Raw genomic sequence first — 19,362 nt, forward strand, 5'->3', positions numbered from 1 at the left:
GAGACGTGTTTGGTAAAACATGAGGGTTCAAGTTGATTTCATTGATGGCAAATAACATGACCAAAACAAGTTGGTAGTTTTGTATATCCATCCTGCATAGAAGTATCACAGCATTCATATTGGGAACTCATAACTATTATACCTATAACTTTAGAGCAATGGCTTTTATATTCTGAAAGCTTGTGTTTGCTTAGAACACACAGTCATTCAACAAATTATTCATTTCAAATGATATGCTGAAGAGCAAAACTTACTAATTATATATCCAAGAGAGTTTGCTTTCTCTGACTTCCAGATGTGGAAATATAACATAATTCCGTCATAGAATGAAATATATTTCTTCACAAATTATCCACTGTACTTATCTTCCAGTATGCCAAACTATGAAAAATAGTTTATTTTTCATGAAGCCACCAGATTCATGTGATATACTATTATGAAAGAGCTCACTTTGTGAATTCAGTCTATCTGTGGCAAGATTTGGCTTTTGAAAAACCGGTTCATTTTTGGTTTACCCTGGAAAATAGATGGATGCAACCTTCTCTGTGTGGGCCAGAAATTAAATAACTTTTGCAAGATGGAATGGCTAGAAAGGGAATCATATTGTGTAAACCCTCAGAGCCACTAGGTACCTCATTTGCATGGAAAACTATGTTTTGTGGTATGTGATCACAAGTCTTATGTCCTTATGTGGAAAATATGGCAAATATCCAATTCAGAAATGTAGTAGGGAGTTAGGAGATGCCTACAATCTCTGGTGGGTGCCTGGGTACCAGAGTGCCAGGGTCTCAGACATACTCAAGCTTACTAGGTTTCTGGCTTTTTCTTCTATCCCAGAATCATCTCCTTAAGAAAACTAGGAGCTGGGTGGCGGTGGCACATGCCTGTAATCCCAGCACTCTGGGAGGCAGAGGCAGGCAGATTTCTGAGTTCGTGGCCAGCCTGGTCTACAGGGTGAGTTTCAGGACAGCCAAGGAACTCTGTCTCAGGGAACAGAGAAACCCGGTCTCAAAAAAAAACCAAATCCAAATAAAAAGAAGAAAGAAAGAAAGCAAGAAAGCAAGAAAGCAAGAAAGCAAGAAAGAAAGAAAGAAAGAAAGAAAGAAAGAAAGAAAGAAAGGAAGAAAACTAGGAAAAGGATGAAGATTGGTGGCAAGTTTCTATGTTGGCGCACATTGTGTGATGTTTTGTCACTATTATTGGATTGCTGAATTCTAATCTTTCAGGGAGTAAAGCACTGGCTTAGTTGTCAGTTCTTGGTTTTGCTATTTCTACAGACCATCACTGGCTTGATATTTTGTGAACATACATCCTTCCTCACTTGCCGTTTGGATGTAAGATATATCTGACTACCAATAGCTGGGAAGAAAGTGAATAGCAAAACTTCCAGGAGATATAGGGATACTTCAAAGCAGAAATCAAAGGGGGGAGTCTTGCTAGCAGGACATTGTGGTTTCTGGATGGACCTGAAGATGAGCAGAGAAGTAAAGTGGACCACATCCAGGACATAGTGGCAGGTATTACAGTGGAGAGTTTCAAAATTTTCTGGTAATCTGCCCACCTAAAACTCCTATGCCTTAAAATATTGAAAAGCATCTGTCATTATCTATACCACTGGTGGGTGCGTGAGTCTACTACATACAACCTTATTAAACATGCAAAGCAGGCCTATCTGTAAATTCCAAATGAGTCTGTCTATATCTTGCTTCCAGACAACCCTGGATATACATTAACCCTATCTCAAAGAAAATGAAAAAGTAGAAAAAATTCACTGTGAAGTCACAAATATTGTTAAAAGTACCTAAGATATCGCTTCTTGACCTTTTGGCTAAGTTAGATGCTCTCCACTAAATGATTCTAAGATACAGGAGAAAGAAAGGAGTCAACATAGAAGGACTTCACTGCTAAAGAGGACAGTCAGGTCTGGAGGTCAGAATAACATATGAACGCCTAGCCTCAAGTGATTTGGTGATTTCTGCTTTTCCTCACTGATGAGCACTCATAGAAGCCCACATAAGCTCTGAAGCTTCAACATTGACAGGATATTTTCCCTGCCCACAAACAACATCTAGTTTCACTTCTGGTTTCTATCCCAGAGCTGAACCTGTGCACCAGCTCTCTATACCAAAATACTGCCAATAGAGAGTTAGTCTCCAAGTAGTGATGACAAACCTATGAGCAGTGATAAGACTACCAATCTGCTCTGAGGGACCTGACCAGAGTCCTCAGATCGCAGGAATCAAGGAGAAGTGTGAGACAGAATCGCTTGGGTTTCAGTCTCTGCCCAGAGTTAACCATGGGCCACAGAGTGAATTCCTCCCAGAGAGAACTGATATCAAAGGAGTGCTGACACGCAGACTTGCAGAAGGGACAAGCCACAATCAGGGACAAGAATACCAACTAACACCAGAGATAACTAGATGGCAAGAGCCAAGGGGAAGAATATAAACAACAGAAACCAAGGCTACTTGTCATCAGCATAACCCACATTTCCCACCACAGCAAGCCCTGGATACACCAACAAACCAGAAATCAACGCTTTCATTTAAAATCAAATCTCATGATAATGATAGAGGACTGTAAGTACATAAATAACTCCCTTAAAGAAATACACGAAAATGCAGGAAAATAGGTAGAAAGTGTTAAAGAGGAAACACAAAATTACCTTAAAGAATTATAGGAAAACACAACCAAATAGGTTAAGGAACTGAACAAAACCATCCATGATTAAAAATGGAAATAGAAACAACAAAGGAAACAAAAGGAGACAACACTGAAGATAGAAAAACTAGGAGAGAGATCAGGACTCATAGATGCAAGCACCTCCAACAGAATACAAAAGATAGAAGAGAGAATCTAAGGTGCAGAAGACACCATAGAAAATATTGACACAACAATCAAAGAAACCACAAAATGAAAAAAGTTCCTAACTCAAAACATCCTGGGAATCCAAGACACAATGAAAAGACAAAACCTAAGGATAATAGGTATAGAATAGAACAAAGATTCCCGACAGAGAGGGCAAGTAAATATCTTCAATAAAATTATAGAAGAAAACTTCCATAACCTAAAGAAAGAGATGCCCATGAATATATAAGAAGCCTACAGAACTCCAAACAGACTGAACCAGAATAGAAATTCCTCCCATTACATAATAGTCAAAACACAAAATGCACAAAACAAATAAAGAATATTAAAAGCGGTAAGTTTAACAGGTCAGGTAACATATAAAGGCAGACCTATCAGGTTTACACCAGACTTCTAAATAGAAACTATGAGAGCTAGAAGATCCTCAGCAGATATCATACAAACCCTAAGAGAAGACAAATGCCAGCCCAGGCTACTATCTTTCTACAAATTCAGCCCTGCAAAGGGTAACAAATGGAAAATTCCAACAGGAGGAGGGAAACTACACCCTAGAAACAGAAGAAAGTAATCTTGTTTCAAGGAACCCCAAAGAAGATACCCAAAAGAAAAGAACATAATTTCATCTCTAACAACAAAAATAACAGGAAACAACAATCACTATTTCCTAACATCTCTTAATATCAATAGACTCAATTTCCCAATAAAAAGATATAGACTAACAGACTGGATATGTGAACAGGATACAGCATTTTGCTGCATACAGGAAGCATAGCTCACAGACAAAAACAGAAACTACCTCAGGGTAAAGGACTGGAAAACAATTTTCAAAGCAAATGATCTCAGGAAAGAAGCTGGAGTAGCGATTCCAATATTGAATAAAATCTACTTACAACCAAAAGTTTTCAAAAAAGATAAGGAAGGACACTTCATACTCAACATATGAAAAATATTCCAAGGAGAGCTCTCAATTCTGAACATCTGTGCTACAATTGCAAGGGCACCAACATTCATAATAGAAATTTTATTAAAGTTCAAAGCACACAGTGAACCTCACAATAACAGTGGGTCACTTTAATATTTCAATCTAACCAATGGTCAGATCATGGATACAGAAACTAAAGAGAGAGACACAGTGAAACTAACAGAATTTATGAAACAAATGGATTTAACTGCTAATTACAGATGATTTAACCCTAAAGCAAAATAATAAACCTTCTTCTCACCATGGTACCTTCTCAAATTATCTACCATATAATTTGGACACAAAATAAACATCAACAGATCCAAGAATTTTTAGTTAATCCCATGTATTCTATCAGACCACCACCGAATGAGGCTGATCTTCGATAACTACAAAAACAGGAAGCCCGTGTATACATGGAAGTTGAACATCTATCTCCTCAATGTTAACTTGGTCAGGAAAGAAATAAAGAAGGAAATGAAAGACTTTTAGAATTCAATGAAAATGAAAGACACAACATACCCAAACTTATGGGGCACAGTGAAAGCAGTGCTAAGAGGAAAGCTCATAGCTCTGAGTGCCTCCAAAAAGTAACTGGAGGGAGCATACACTAGCAGTTTAACAGCACACCTGAAAGCTCTCTTACAGAAATAAGCAAATACACCAAAGAGGAGTAGACAGCTGGAAATAATCAAACTCGAGGATGAAATTAACCAAGTAGAAACAAAAAGAATTATATAAAGAATCAGCAAAAGCAGTTGCTGTTTCTTTATCAACAAGATAGTGGAAATACTTAGCCAAACTAATTAGACAACACAGAGACAGTATCCAAATTAACAATGTCATAAATGAAAAGGGAGACATAGCAACAGAGATGGAGGAAATTTAAAGAAATTATCAGGTCCTAATACCATAGACTATACTCAACAAAACTGGAAGTCCCTTTCTCAGAGGAACCATAGCACCCTCACTTAAGTCCTCGTTCTTCTTGAGCTTCCTGTTCTGGGTGAATTGTAAATTGTTTATTTTGAGCTTTTGGACTAGCATCCGCTTATTAGTGAGTGCATACCATGTGCATTCATTTGTGACTAGGTTACCTCACTCAGGATGACACTTTCCAGTTCCATCCATTTGCCTAAGAATTTCATGAATTCATTGTTTTTAGTAGCTGAATAGTATTCCATTGTGTATATATACCACAGTTTCTGTATCCATTATACTCACAGGAGCAATAAGGGAGGCAATGTGTGGAGCAGAGTCTGAAGTAAAGGCCACCCAGTGACTGCCCTACGTGGAGATTCATCCTATAAACAGTCACCAAACCCTGATACTACGACAAGAAGCATGTACCAAAAGGAGCATGCCATGGCTGTCTCCAGAGGGGCCCTGCCAGAGCCTTACAAATACAGAGGCAGAAACTAGCAACCAATTATTAGACTGGGCTTGTGGTCCCCAACGGAGGATATGGAGGGTGGTCCGGAGGACTGAAGGAGTATATAGACCCCTGGGAAGAACAATGACTTCAGACACCCAGACACCCCAAGACTCCCAGGGACTGAACTATCAACAAAGGGGTACACATTGTTCCAGCCAAAAATGTGTCAGAGGAAGACCTTGTTAGGCATCAGAGAGGAGTGGTCTTTGGTCATGTAAAGGCTCAATAGAGGCCCCAACAAAGGGAAACGAACAGGGGGGATTGGGGGGGGGAAGGTGGGACTGTGTCGGGTAGAGGGGCATATATGTGGAGGCAGGGGGTGGGAGGAGGTGTAGGGAATCTTTGGGGAGGGGGGCTTTTGGGAGTTGGTAAATTGGGAAAGGTTTTACCATTGGCAATCTAAATGAAGAAGATACTCAATAAAAAAATAGTAAAAATAAATTAATAAATAAATGCACAGGGCCAGAAGATTTGAGGGTAGATTTCGATCAGAATTAAAGACGTCTTAATACCAATAAACCCAAACTCTTTCACAAAATAAAAACAGAAGGAACACTACCCAATACATTTTACAAAGCCTCATTTATGCTTTGTAAAGCCTCATTTATGCTAAACCACACAAAGACCCAACAAAGAAAGAGAATTTCAGAACAGTTAACAATTTCCCTTATGAATATTGCTGTAAAAATATTCAATAGAATTCTAGCAAAATGAATCCAAGAACACATCAAAATGATTATTCACCATGATCAATTGTGCTTCATCTCAGGGTTGCAGAGATGGTTCAATATATGGAAATCCATCAACTTAATCCATTATATAAACAATGTCAAACAAACAAAAACCCACATGATCTTCTCATTGGATCCTGAAAAACTTTTGACAAAATAAAACACCCCCTCATGCTAAAAGTATAGGAGAGATCCGGAATTCAATTCCATACCTAAACATAATTAAAGAACTATAAAGCAAACCAACAGAGTTAGAGAACAGGAGTAACCAAAGAGGGATATAGGAGCAGGAGGGCAAAAAGGAGGGGCATGAGCAGGTAATGGAAGAGACAGGGGAGAAGACAGAAAATAAAACAGAAACAAGTACCAGTGGAGATGGGGAAATGGGGATAGCCAGAAGACAGTCCCAGACTCCAAGAAAGTGAGAGACTCCCAGGATGCAATGGGGATAGCTTTAGTAGTAATATCCAAGAAAGTGATACAAAACCTGTACAGACAACCTCCAGTAGATCGTCATGACCCCCAGTTGAATCATGATGCCACCCATGTAATTCAAAACTTTAAACCCAGAAATATTCCTGTCCAAAGGAAAGAGAGAGTCAAAAATGCAAGAGAGACTGAAAGAAAAGCCATCTAGAGGCCACCCTAACTAGGAATTCATCCTACCTGTAGAACCAAACCCCCACAATATCGTTGATATCAAGGGCTTGCTGGAAGGAGCCTGGTATGACTGTTCTCTGAGAGGTTATGCCAGCAACTGATCAATACTAATGGAGAAACTAACAGGCAACTAATGGACTGAACACAGAAACCCCAATAGAAGAGAAGGGGAAGAACTGTAGGAGCTGAAGGGGATTGCAACCCCATATGAAGAGCAACATCAAGTAACTGGACCATCCAGGCCTCCCAGGGACTAAACAAGCAACAAAAGATTGTACATGAACCAAGACATGATTCCAGATACATATGGAGAAGAAGATGGCCTTCTCTGACATCAAGGGAAGGGAAGGAGGCATGATTCTCTGTGTAAAGGGATGCTAGACTGGTGAGGCAGGAGGGGGTGAGTGGGTGGATGAGCACCCTCTTAGAGGTAAAGAGTAGGGGGGTGAGGGGCAATGTGATTGGGAGCTTTGTGGAAGTGGAACTGGGAAGGGAATTCTCATTATAAATATAAACAAAAAATGATAAATAATGTATTTGTATAAGAAAAAAGAAGACAGCATAGATAAAATAGATATATCATTCAAATAAAATGTTAAATTTTAAAAAATTCCAGACCCAAAACATCCAGAAAAATCTTGGACAATATAAAAAACAAAGTTTACACACATAGAAATAGGAGAAGTAGAGGATCCCCAGGTCAGAAATCCAGGATATTTTAACAAAGCCTTAGAATAAAAATGTCATATCCTATAGAAAGAGTTGCCTATAATCATGCAAGAAGCTTACAAAATACCAAAAAGACAAGCTAAGTAAACATTCCTGCTACATAATAATCAAAACACTAAGTACACAATCGAAAAGAAGAAATACAAAAAAAGATTAAAACTAAAAGAAAAAATGGAAAGTAATATATAAAGGCATACCAAATAGAATTACATCAGAATTCTTAAGAGACACTCTAAAAGCCATGTGGGCCCAGGCAGATTTCATATAGACTCCAAGAGACCACAGATATCCATGGATAGTATTTTACCCAGTGAAACCTTCACTAACAATAGATGAAGAAAACGAGATAGACCATGAGAAAGACAAAGTACAGAATGTACTTGTAGAAAAATTCAAACTAAAGGAAGTCAAATGTAGCCCTGAAAATTCAGGCAATAAATAATCTCATACCAGCATAACAAAAGCAGCAAAGCAAACATACACTCCACCCTACCACCAACATCAATACCTAAAATAAAATAACAAGAGTTAATAATCATTAATCATTGTCTCTCATTACCAATGGACATAATTCCCTGAAAAACAACACAACCAAATAAAATGACTACAAAACCAAGATGTTACTTTGCTGCATAATACAAACACTACTCAACATCAAAGATAAAAAAAATTATCTCAGAATTAAGGTCTGGAAGGGGTTTCCAAACCAATATCCAAGAAGATCAGTAAGGTCACGTCTAACAAGATAGACTTCCAGCTAAAATTGCCAAAAGGAGATGGGGAAGTGGACTTCATACTTAACAAGGAAACATCTACCAATAGTATACTTCAATTCTCAACAACTATGCCTCAAATTCAAAGGCACCAATATTTGAAAAGAAACATTACTAAAGCTCAAATCCCATCATCCTTCACACCCTTGTAGTGCAAGATTTCAATATTCCACGCTCATCAATAGTCTGGACATACCAGACAAAAACTAAACATAGAAATTGTAGATGTAATAGACAATATGAACCAAATGGACATAGCAGATAACTAAAAAGTATTTCACCCAAACACAAAAGAAAATACTTTCTTCTGAGCACCTCCTCTAACACTCTTAGAAAATTACCACATAATTATTCACAAAGTATATTTAAACTCATAAAAACATTGAAATAAACCTTTATATTTGATCAGGAAAATACTAATTAACAGGCTATCAACAATGACATCACTTGTAAGCTATCATCAATGACAGAACAACAAATAGCATAGTAACTCATGGACACTAAAGATATCTCTTCAGAATAACTACTGGATCAAGGTATAAATAAAGGAAGAAATTAAAAACTTTGTTGCTATTCAATGAAAATGAATACAGATCATAATCAAAGTTGTGGACTCAATGATGTTGTGCTAAGAGGAAATGTTAAAGCAGTATGTACTTTCATAAAGAAATTGGAGAGATCTTCTACATTCAACTTAACAGCACACCAGAATATTCTACAATAAAAAGAAGCAAACACATGCAAGATAATTGCATGGTAGGAAATAGTCAAACACATGGCTGAAATTATTACAACTGAAACAGAAAGAACAAAACAATCAGTTAAACAAGAGTTGATTCTCTAAAACAAACAGGATGAAAAAAAAAATGTTTATCCAAACTGCCTAAAAGACACGAAAGCTGTACCCAAATTAACAAATTCAGAAAGAAAAAGAGGCAAACAACCAAAGATAACAAAGAAATTCAAATAATCATTAGTTCCTCCTTTAAAGACCCTTCTTCCACATAATTGGTAAAAGAGGTAAAAGAAAGGGACAGTTTTCTTCATAAATACTACTTACCACAGTTAAATGAAAATCAGATAAGCAGTGCAAATTGTCCTGTAGCCCCAAAGGATATAGAAGAAGTCATTAAAATCATTCAGTTAAAGCAAAGCAACAACAACAACAACAAAAAAAAAACTGAAGGTCAGATGGATTTAGAGGAGAATTCAACAAGACTCTCAAAGAAAGACTAATGCTAATCTTCCTAGAAATATATTCAAAAGGAACATTGCCCAATTCATTTTATGATGCCACTGACACTCTAATGACCAAACACCACAGAGTATAAGAAAGCCTGTTGTAGAAAAATTTCTACTGAAAGTAGGTGAAACTACTCAATAAAAGACTTGCAAAGAACTGAAAGGGCATTGACAACATCATCTACTATGATCAACCGGGTCTCATCTCTGAGATGAAGAAATGGTTAAATATATACAAATCTTTCAATGTAATCCACAGTATGAAAAACCTGAAAAAAGTGCATAATCATGTCATTAAATGCTGACACAGCATTTGAAAACATGGAGAAACCTTTAAAGATAAATAGTTTTCTACTGATCTGTGGTATAAGGGACATACACTTAAGAAAGCCAGTTTACACCAAGCCTAAATCCAAGAAAGCAATTCTTCAAACATCAGGAAGAAGACAAAGCTGTCCACTATCTCCAGAACTATTTAATATAGTACTTGAAGTTGTAGATTGAACAATAAAACAGAAAAGGAGTTTATGGGAATTCAAATTGAAAAGGAAGCTATCAAAATATCACTATTCACAGATGATATGATAATATAAATAAGTGAGTCCAAAGTCACATATAATAAACTAACCAAATATTATCAATAACCATCTTATATGGAATGAATAAGGAGACCAAGGAAGAAATTGCTAGTGAACCACTCTATACAACAGCCACAAATTATATAAAAATCTTGTGGTAACAAACACCAAGTAAGTTAAAAACATCTATAATAAAAATGTTCAGTCATTGAAAATAAATTGAAGATGTCAGAAGACAGAGATCTCAAGAGCTGATGTAATAGTAGGATCAACATAATGAAAATGGCCTTCTAATCAAAAGAAATCTCCTGTTTCAACTTAATCATTATCAAAATTACAACACAATACTTTTCAAAACTTAAAAGAATATGTAACTTCATACGTAGAAATAAAATCCCACTGTAGATAAAACAATTATGTACAATAAAGAAAATCCCAAGGTATTACTTTCCCTGATATCAAACTGTACTACACAGTAATCGTAATAAAACCATCAAACAGGTTTATTAATAGAATTAAACGAAAAAACCCTTATTGGAATCCATACACCTATGGACAATTGATCTCAGATAAAAATCCAAAAATTATACAATTGTAAATAAGAAAGTATTTTCCATGAATTGTTGTGGTCTCACTAGATGTCAATTATTATAGAATGCAACTAGTTGCACATCCAGGTTTTGCAGAAACCTAAATTCCAAATAGATCAAAGATATTAACATTAGACCAGAAATACTGAATCTAATCCTAGAGAAATTAGGGCAAACCGTTGCACGCATTGAAGAGGAAAGACTTTCTGAACAGAACACCAATCATGCAGTTGCTGTACATTATCACAGCTAATAAAATGATAATAAAAAAGGTTTGGTAAGGCCAAGGAAAGACCAGTTGTTCAAAACAGCAGTCTTCAGAATGCAGAAAGATATTCACCAATTCCACTTCTTGCAGATAGCTATTATCCAAAATATTTAGAGTACTCAAGAGACTAGAAAACAACAAATCAAGTATTTCAATTAAAATGCAGTACAGATCTAAACAGAATTTTCAACAGAAAAATCTTAAGTGTCTGGGAAACATTTAAATAAATGTTCAAAATTCAACAGAAAAATGTAAATCAAAATGATTCCGTGATTTCATCTTACACATCTCTCCTTGGCTAAGATCAGAAACAAAAGTGACAGTTGACGCTGGTGAGGACCTCAAGGAAAGGATGTGCTTGCTCCTCCATTCATGGCAAACTTCTACAGTGACCTTGTCCATCAGCAACTCAATAGCCAGCCATACCTCTTCTGAGCATACATCAAAATATTCTACAGTTGTGCCCAAGGACATTTGCTCAACCATGTTCTTTGCAACTTACTGCATAACAGCCAGAAACCAGAAGCAATCTAGATATCCCTCAGTCAAAGAATAGACAAAAATGTGTTAAGTTTACATACTGCCATAGTACACAACTCTTTAATAGAGCATCATGGAATTTGGAAGTAGATTTATCCAGAACAAGCTTATCCAAACCCAGGAAGATGAACATGGCATGTTCTCACTGACAAGTGGATTAGTTCTGAGGTACAGATTTGGAGAGAGCAAGTAAGAAATAGGGATTAAGGGACAAGCAAGAATAGCCCCAATGTAACAAATATTAGTGTCATGTGTGTATAAAGAACTTGTTCTTTGCCAGGCAGTGGTTGCACACACATGTAATCCCAGCACTCTGGGAGACAGAGGCAGGCAGATTTCTGAGTTCGACGCCAGCCTGGTCTACTGAGTGAGTTCCAGGACAGCCAGGGCTATACAGAGAAGCCCTGTCTCCAAAAAACAAAAACAACAAACAAAAAACAAAAACAAAACAAAAAAAAAAAACAAAAGAACTTGTTCTTTTGTTTATTACTATGTACTTTCACTTCCACAGTACTATTGTCATGTTATTTTGTTAATTTAAATCACCTTACACCAAAAATACTACGGTTTAATGATTAGGTTGTTTTGGGTAATTTGAAATCCACCAAATATCCTTGTAACTGAAGGCATCACTAGCAATATTTTTGCTGAAAAAAGTTAGTTATTTAAACACCAGTATATAAAATGGATCAAACATGTAGACTTCATTTTATTGGTAAACACTTCAGCTTTGGGTTTTCATGCTTGCCTGCTGTTTATGATTCCAAAATATTTTTTTTTTGATTAAAAAAATACCTTCCACTAAACTATTGCAAAATGGATTAATAATAAAAAATCAGAAAATGAGTTCAATTACACACACATATATTGAAACTCCAGTGTTAAGGTTCATAATTCTAGCCACTCTAAAGCACATGATCATTGTGTTCATTGTGATCCTGACGCTTGCACTTGTGCACATAGAAACGGAAAAGGAAGAATATCAGAAAGATCCTTTTTCAAAATGACTGTGCACCGCATCACTCTATTATAAAAGATTTAATCAGAAGCATGAATGAAATTTAATAGATCTTACTCTATATTTACTTTATATGAATACTTTATATTCAGATACCCTTTCTTGTAGAAAACTAGATAATTTTAAATTACATTAAATAAGGCGAATATAAATATATTTAATATATTTATACTTTATACATATATTTATCATACATGAAAAAAGAAATCACTTCCCAAATTCTGTTTTCTTATTTCATATCTGGTTAAATCATCTGACAAGTCATTTTCCACTTGTTAGCATTTGATGAGCTGTTCTATTGCAAATGTGCTTTTGCAGTGAGATTGCTCAAACTACACTGTCTGGACAGACATGGGGCATAGTGCAAAGTGGTACCTGACGTGGTGCAACTGCACAACAGTGTAAAAGATTTATCAAGTGCATCCATGGCTCTTGCAAAGTTAAAAAAGATATATACCTGGGGCATTTAGAGAGCCACATGAAATATTTCAGCTAGTTGTGAACTTTTGGATTACTCTGATCATCTTTAATATTAAAATTTATTTCAAAATATGAAAAGATGTCTTCTTCACCTAATGATGTTTTATTTCTGAATCATTTCCCTTCTACACTGTCTTGACCTAACAATTTATCAACATATCAATTTGCTAGCAAAGTGTTAGCAATGTTTCTACTTAGACTAAATCCACTTAGACATTCAGCAATTTTCCAGCAACTAACCAGAAGCAGGACATTCATTGCACAGTTTTCCTTCCCCAGGTTGAATTCAGAGTTGAGTGTGTACTTTGTTTCTCTATTTCCGTTCTTTACTTTATATATACCCTGATAGAAATTTCAGCATGCTACAATATACACTTTATTTCCTTGAAAAATTATTGTACATTGCTATTTATGTCTGAGATTACCAAGGAAGTTGAAGCAAACTTTGTCTAGATCTGCTGTTCCTGCAGATATTAGACTGTCTAGGAAAGAGCCTTCAGTGACATAATCTCAGAATATTCCTGTATGAATAAATTCACGAAATCAAGTATTGCATAGTGGAAATTTATAAATTAAATAGGTTGTAATGGATAAAAATCTGAAATCATATGAATTAAAAAATATTAGCTTTCAATACTCTGCAAAATGGTAAGGATAGAAAATAAAAGTGAAGACAGATAAATTTCTAATTCTGCCATCACTGCACTCAAATCTGTGTCAGCTGACACAAACAACACTGATCACTCTATGACCTGAGGAGGTATTACAATGTCACAGATTTCAAAGGTATTACCTGATCTAATACAAATGAAACTCCCCTATTCTCTGAAGTGTTGTGTTAGGCTACTGCCAACATCCCTTGTAGTACAGGACTGGCATGAAATGTGCTCACAGTCTGAGGAATTACAGACAGCATGGTGAAATGTGATCAAACTGCAATGACCAAATATGAAACACAAAACTCTGTAATGACATATTTCTCTTCTCACTTGAGAGGACATAAGGAGTCACCAAGAAAAGAAAATTAAACAGAGGATCTTGGAAGGGAATATATGAAGGAAACCTCATGAGGAGAAATTTTTGGAATAAGGTTCAAATCCACACTTAAAGTAGGACAAACGAATATTTAAAAATGAGTTGATACAAATCACTTACCATAAATCACTAGATGTGCCCAAAGGTAATGTTTTCCAATCTATTTTTAAACTTGAAGCAGTGTCACCTATGAGAGGAAAAAATGCACCAATGACCACAGACCCATCATGTTGCAGTACATGTTCTGATTCTGTTAGACCAAAAGGGGCTGCAATGATCCAGATGGGTGTTCGCATCTGTAAAAACCAGAAGATAAAAAGCCAAGAGAAGAGCATATTAAGAGATGTTTCTGCCAAGATCTAAGTCGTGGGATGGTACAACCTATGGTGTGTTACATATATATATATATATATATATATATATATATATATATATATATATATATATATATATATATATATATATATATATATTCAGTGCTCATATGTGTTTGCATGTGTGTGCCTGTGTGTGTGTGAGTGTGTGTGTGTTTACACTGTTGTTGTTGACATGATGACCGAATATTACACTCTAATCAGCCAGAGATATGTGCAAGGATACTTCCATTCACCCTGTGAGAATTCTATGGCACTTTATCCTTCAGGCTATCCATATGAGTCACCTCACTCAGTGACAAACAGGTTACAGCATCAAAGGACATGTTTTCATTTCCACTAGGAATCACAATAATTACTCCAAGACTGAAACACCCCAGTGTTGCTTTCTTCCTCTGTGTTTATGGCCTAAAATATTTACCAAGAAAGAATTTATTCGAGAGCCTTTCAAGATAATGCCCACATATCACATCAAAGGAAATCATTGTTGGAAAAATATAAATACACATTAAAGACCCATACCAAGAACTGATGAACTTAATTAAAGGTGCACCATGCTCCAAAAAACTTAATAGTATTGGTCTTAAGTTCACTTTTTACTCTCGTATGGTTCTTAGGGTTCTGAGACAATTCTATCTTTCATACATGCATGTCTACATACCAATACTTGGCCAGTTTACTCCTGCATACCCTTGTGTCACATTTGTGTCACATTGTTGTGTAACCTACTACCAAAGTGAAGTTATTACTTCAGATGCATAACTTAATTTCAAGGTAGAAATCAGGTTAATAATTTGTTCTTTATCCATCCTGGAACAATGAATATATATATATATATATCTATATACATATATATATATATAGATATATATATATGTATATATCTATATCTATATATATATATGTATATGTATATGTATATGTATATGTATATGTATATGTATATGTATATAATTCATATTCATTGCCCTCTTAACAACTCATTCCTTTTTTTCTTTTTTTGACATGAGGGTATTAGAGAAATTCCCCCCATTTCTCCAAAGAACATATCATATGCTGTGGGGGTCTCTATGTTTCTTTCATGGAGTCACTCAACAAATGTGTCATAAGCAGGGGCTATTTTCAATCAATTAAACAATTTAAGGCAGAATAAATACATTGTTCTGTAGTGTAGACGTGCTTGCATTTTCCTGTTAGTTTGATTGCCATGAAGGTTGTACAACATAATAACTAAAAGAATGTATAGGCACGTGTAGGTGAATGATACAGGTAAGCAAAAAACTTCTGTAAATTAAAAAAAAAAACCCTATCCCACCCTCCCTCCCCCTGCATCTATGAGGATTCTCCCCCACTCACCACTCATTCCTGCCTCTATGCCCTACCATTCTCCTATACTGGGGCATCAAACCTTCATAGGACCAAGTTCCTCCCTTCCCACTGTTGCCAGATAATCCCATCCTCTGCTACCAATACAGCTGGAGCCATGGTCCCTCCATGTGTATTCTTTGGTTGGTGGTTTAATTCCTCAGAGCTCTGGGGGGGGGTCTGGTTTGTGGATATTGTTGTACTTCCGATGGGGTTGCAAACCTCATCATCTTATTCATCCTTCACCTAACTCCTCCACTGGGGTCCCCATGTTCAGTCTGATGGTTGGCTGCAAGCATCCTTGCCTGTATCAGTAAGGGTCTGGCAGAGCCTCTCAGAAGAGAGCCTTATCAGGCTCCCATCAGCAAGTACTTGTTGGCATCAACAATAGAGAATGAGTTTGGTGGTTGCATATGGGATGGATTCCCTGGTGGGGCAGTCTATGGATGGCCTCTCCTTCAGTCTCTGTACCATTCTTTGTCCCTGTATTTCCTTTAGACAGGAGTAATTGTACATTAAAATTTTAAGAATGGTGAGTGACCCCATCCCTCAACCAGGGGCTGTGCCTAACCTCTGGATATGGTCTCTATAGTTTCTCTCTCCATATTTTGTTAGATATTTCAGCTAAAGTCATCCCCATTGGGTCCTGGGAGCCTCTTGCTTTCCTTGCTCTGGGACTTCCTGTTGGCTACTCCCAGTTCCCATCTGCCATTGGTACAGACCTCCGTTCAATTTCCTGACCCTCTGTACACATCCCCAGTCTCCTCCCACACCTGATCCTGCTCCATCTTTTTTTCTCTCCCTCCTCTCTTCCTTCAAAGTCCCTCCCACCCTCTACCTCTTGTGATTATTTTGTTCTCTTTTCTAAATAGAAGTGAAGCATCCGCAGATTGATATTCCTTCTTCATGACCTTCCTGTTATCTGTAAGGCAAAGGACATAGTCAATAGGACAAAGCAACAACCTTCAGAATGGGACAAGATCTTTACCAACCCTACATCTGATAAAAGGATAATATGTGCCACTGCTGCCTGTCATTTCTACTGGGGTAGACTCTTTCCAGGTCTGCCATAGTGAAAACACCATTTTCTGATACATTCTAGAGAATCAGCTGCACTCAGAGCATTTGAGAACCAGAAGCACTCAGGGACTTTGGGTCTGCTATAATGAAGACAACGTCTCCTGATGCATCATAAAGAGCCCACTGCACTCAGGGCACTTGGTCCCTCTGCAGGAGTGTGGAGTGGCCTGGGAGCATGGTGATGATCCTGGACCACAGAGCTACATAAACAAACACCACCACAGGATAGCTCGTCTCCCAAGAGTGCCTACATACCAGTGTGCACAGAGAGAACAGGAATCCCAGGAGTACAGATACATAGGCTTGCAGGACAGAGAAGCCACAGTCAGAGACAGCAAGACCAGCTAACACCAGAGATAACCAGATGGCAAAAGGCAAACACAAGAACATTACCAACAGAAACCAAGGCAACATGGCACCATCCAAATCTAGATCTCCCATAACAGCCAATCCTGGATACACCTAACACAACACAAAGGCAAGGTCTAGATTGAAAATCACATCTCATGATGCTGACAGAGGACTTCAAGAAGGACATAAATAATTCCCTTAAAGAAATACAGGAGAACATGAGTCAACAAGAAGCCCTTAAAAAACGAAACACAAAAATCCCTTAAAGAAATACAAGCAAACATGGGTCAACAGGTAGAAGCCCTTAAAGAGGAATCACAAAAACTCCTTAAAGAATTATAGGAAAACACAAACAAGCGAAGAAACTGAACAAAACCATCCAGAGTCTAAATATGGAAGTAGAAACAACAAAGAAATCACAAAGGGAGACAACTCTGGAGATAGAAAACATTGTAAAGAAATCAGGAGTCATAGATGCAAACATCAGCAACAGAATACAGGAGAAAGAAGAATCTCAGGGGCTGAAGATACCAGAGAAAGCATGGACTCAACAATCAGAGAAAATGCAAAATACAAAAAGTTTGTAACTCAAATCATGCAGGAAATCCAGGACAGAATGAGAAGATTATATACCTAAGCATTATAGGTATAGAAGATAGAAAAATTTACAACTTAAAGTGACAGTAAATATCTTCAACAAAAATTATAGAAGAAAACTTCCCTAACCTAAAGAGAGAGATGCCCATGAACATACAAGAAGCCTACAGAACTCCAAATAGACTGGACCAAAACAGAAACCCCTCCCATCACATAATTTAAACACCAAATGCACAAAACAAAGAAAAAATATTAAAAGCAGTAAGGGAAATAGGTCAAGAAACATATAAAAGCAGACCTATCAGAATTACACCAGACTTCTCACCAGAAACTGTGAAAGCTAGAAGATCGTGGGTAGATGTCACAAATCCTAAGAGAACATGAATGTCACTCCAGGCTACTATACCCAGCAAAACTCTCAATTACCATAGTCAAAGAAAACAAGACATTCCACGACAAAACCAAATTTACACAATATCTTTCCATAAGCCCAGCTCTACAAAGGATAATGAGTAGAAAATACCAACAAAGGAGGGAAACTACACCCTAGAAAAAAAAAGCAAGAAAGTAATCTTCTTTCAACAAACCCAAAAGAAGATAGCCACACAATCAGTATTCCACTTTTAACAATGTAAATAACAGAAAGTAGCAATCACTTTTCCTTAATATCTCTTAACATCAATGGCCTCAATTCCCCAATAAAAAGCCATAGACTAACAGACTGGATATGTTAACAGGACCCAACAATTTTCTTCATATGAGAAACCCACCTCAGTAACAAAGACAGTCACTACCGCACAGTCAAAAGTTGGAAAACAATTTTCCAAGCAAATGGTCCCAAGAAACAAGCTGGAGTGCCCATTCTTATGTCAAATAAAATCAACTTTCAACCAAAAGTTGTCAAAAAAAGATAAGGAGGGACACTTCATAGTGGTCAAAGGAAAAATCTACCAAGATGAACTCTCATATGTGAACATCTATGCTCCAAATGCAGGGATACCCACATTAATAAAAGAAACTTTATTAAAGCTCAATGCATACATTGCACCCCACACAATAACAGTGGGAGACTTCAACACCCCACACTCAGCAATGGACAGATCATGGAAACACAAGCTAAACAGAGAAACTGCAAAACTAACTGAAGTTATGGACTAAATGGATCTAACAGATATTAATAGAAAATTCCACCCTAAACAAAAAGAATATACCTTATTCTCAGCACCTCATGGTACTTCTCCAAAATTGACCGTATAATTAATTGGTCACAAAAGAGGTCTCAACAGACACAGGAATATTGAAATAATTCCATGCACCCTATCAGATCACTATGGCCTAAGGCTGGACTTTAGTTCAAACAAAAACAGCAGAAAATATACATAATCAGGGACGATGAACAATGTTCTACTCAATGATAGCTTGCTCAAGGGAGAAATAAAGAAAGAAATTAAAGACTTTACAGAAATTAATGAAAATGAGGACACATCATCATGCCAAAACTTATGGGACACAATGAAAGCAGTGCAAAGAGGAAAACTCATAGCTCTAAGTGCCTCCAAAAAAAAAAAAAATGGACAGAGCTTACGCTAGCAGCTTGACAACACACCTGAAAGTTCTAGAAAAAAAAAAAGCAAATACACCCAAGAGGAGTAAACTGCAGGAAATAATCAAACTCAGGACTGACATC

This window comes from Apodemus sylvaticus, chromosome 20 (genome assembly GCF_947179515.1).
Source record: "Apodemus sylvaticus chromosome 20, mApoSyl1.1, whole genome shotgun sequence".
Classification (NCBI taxonomy): Eukaryota; Metazoa; Chordata; class Mammalia; order Rodentia; family Muridae; genus Apodemus; species Apodemus sylvaticus.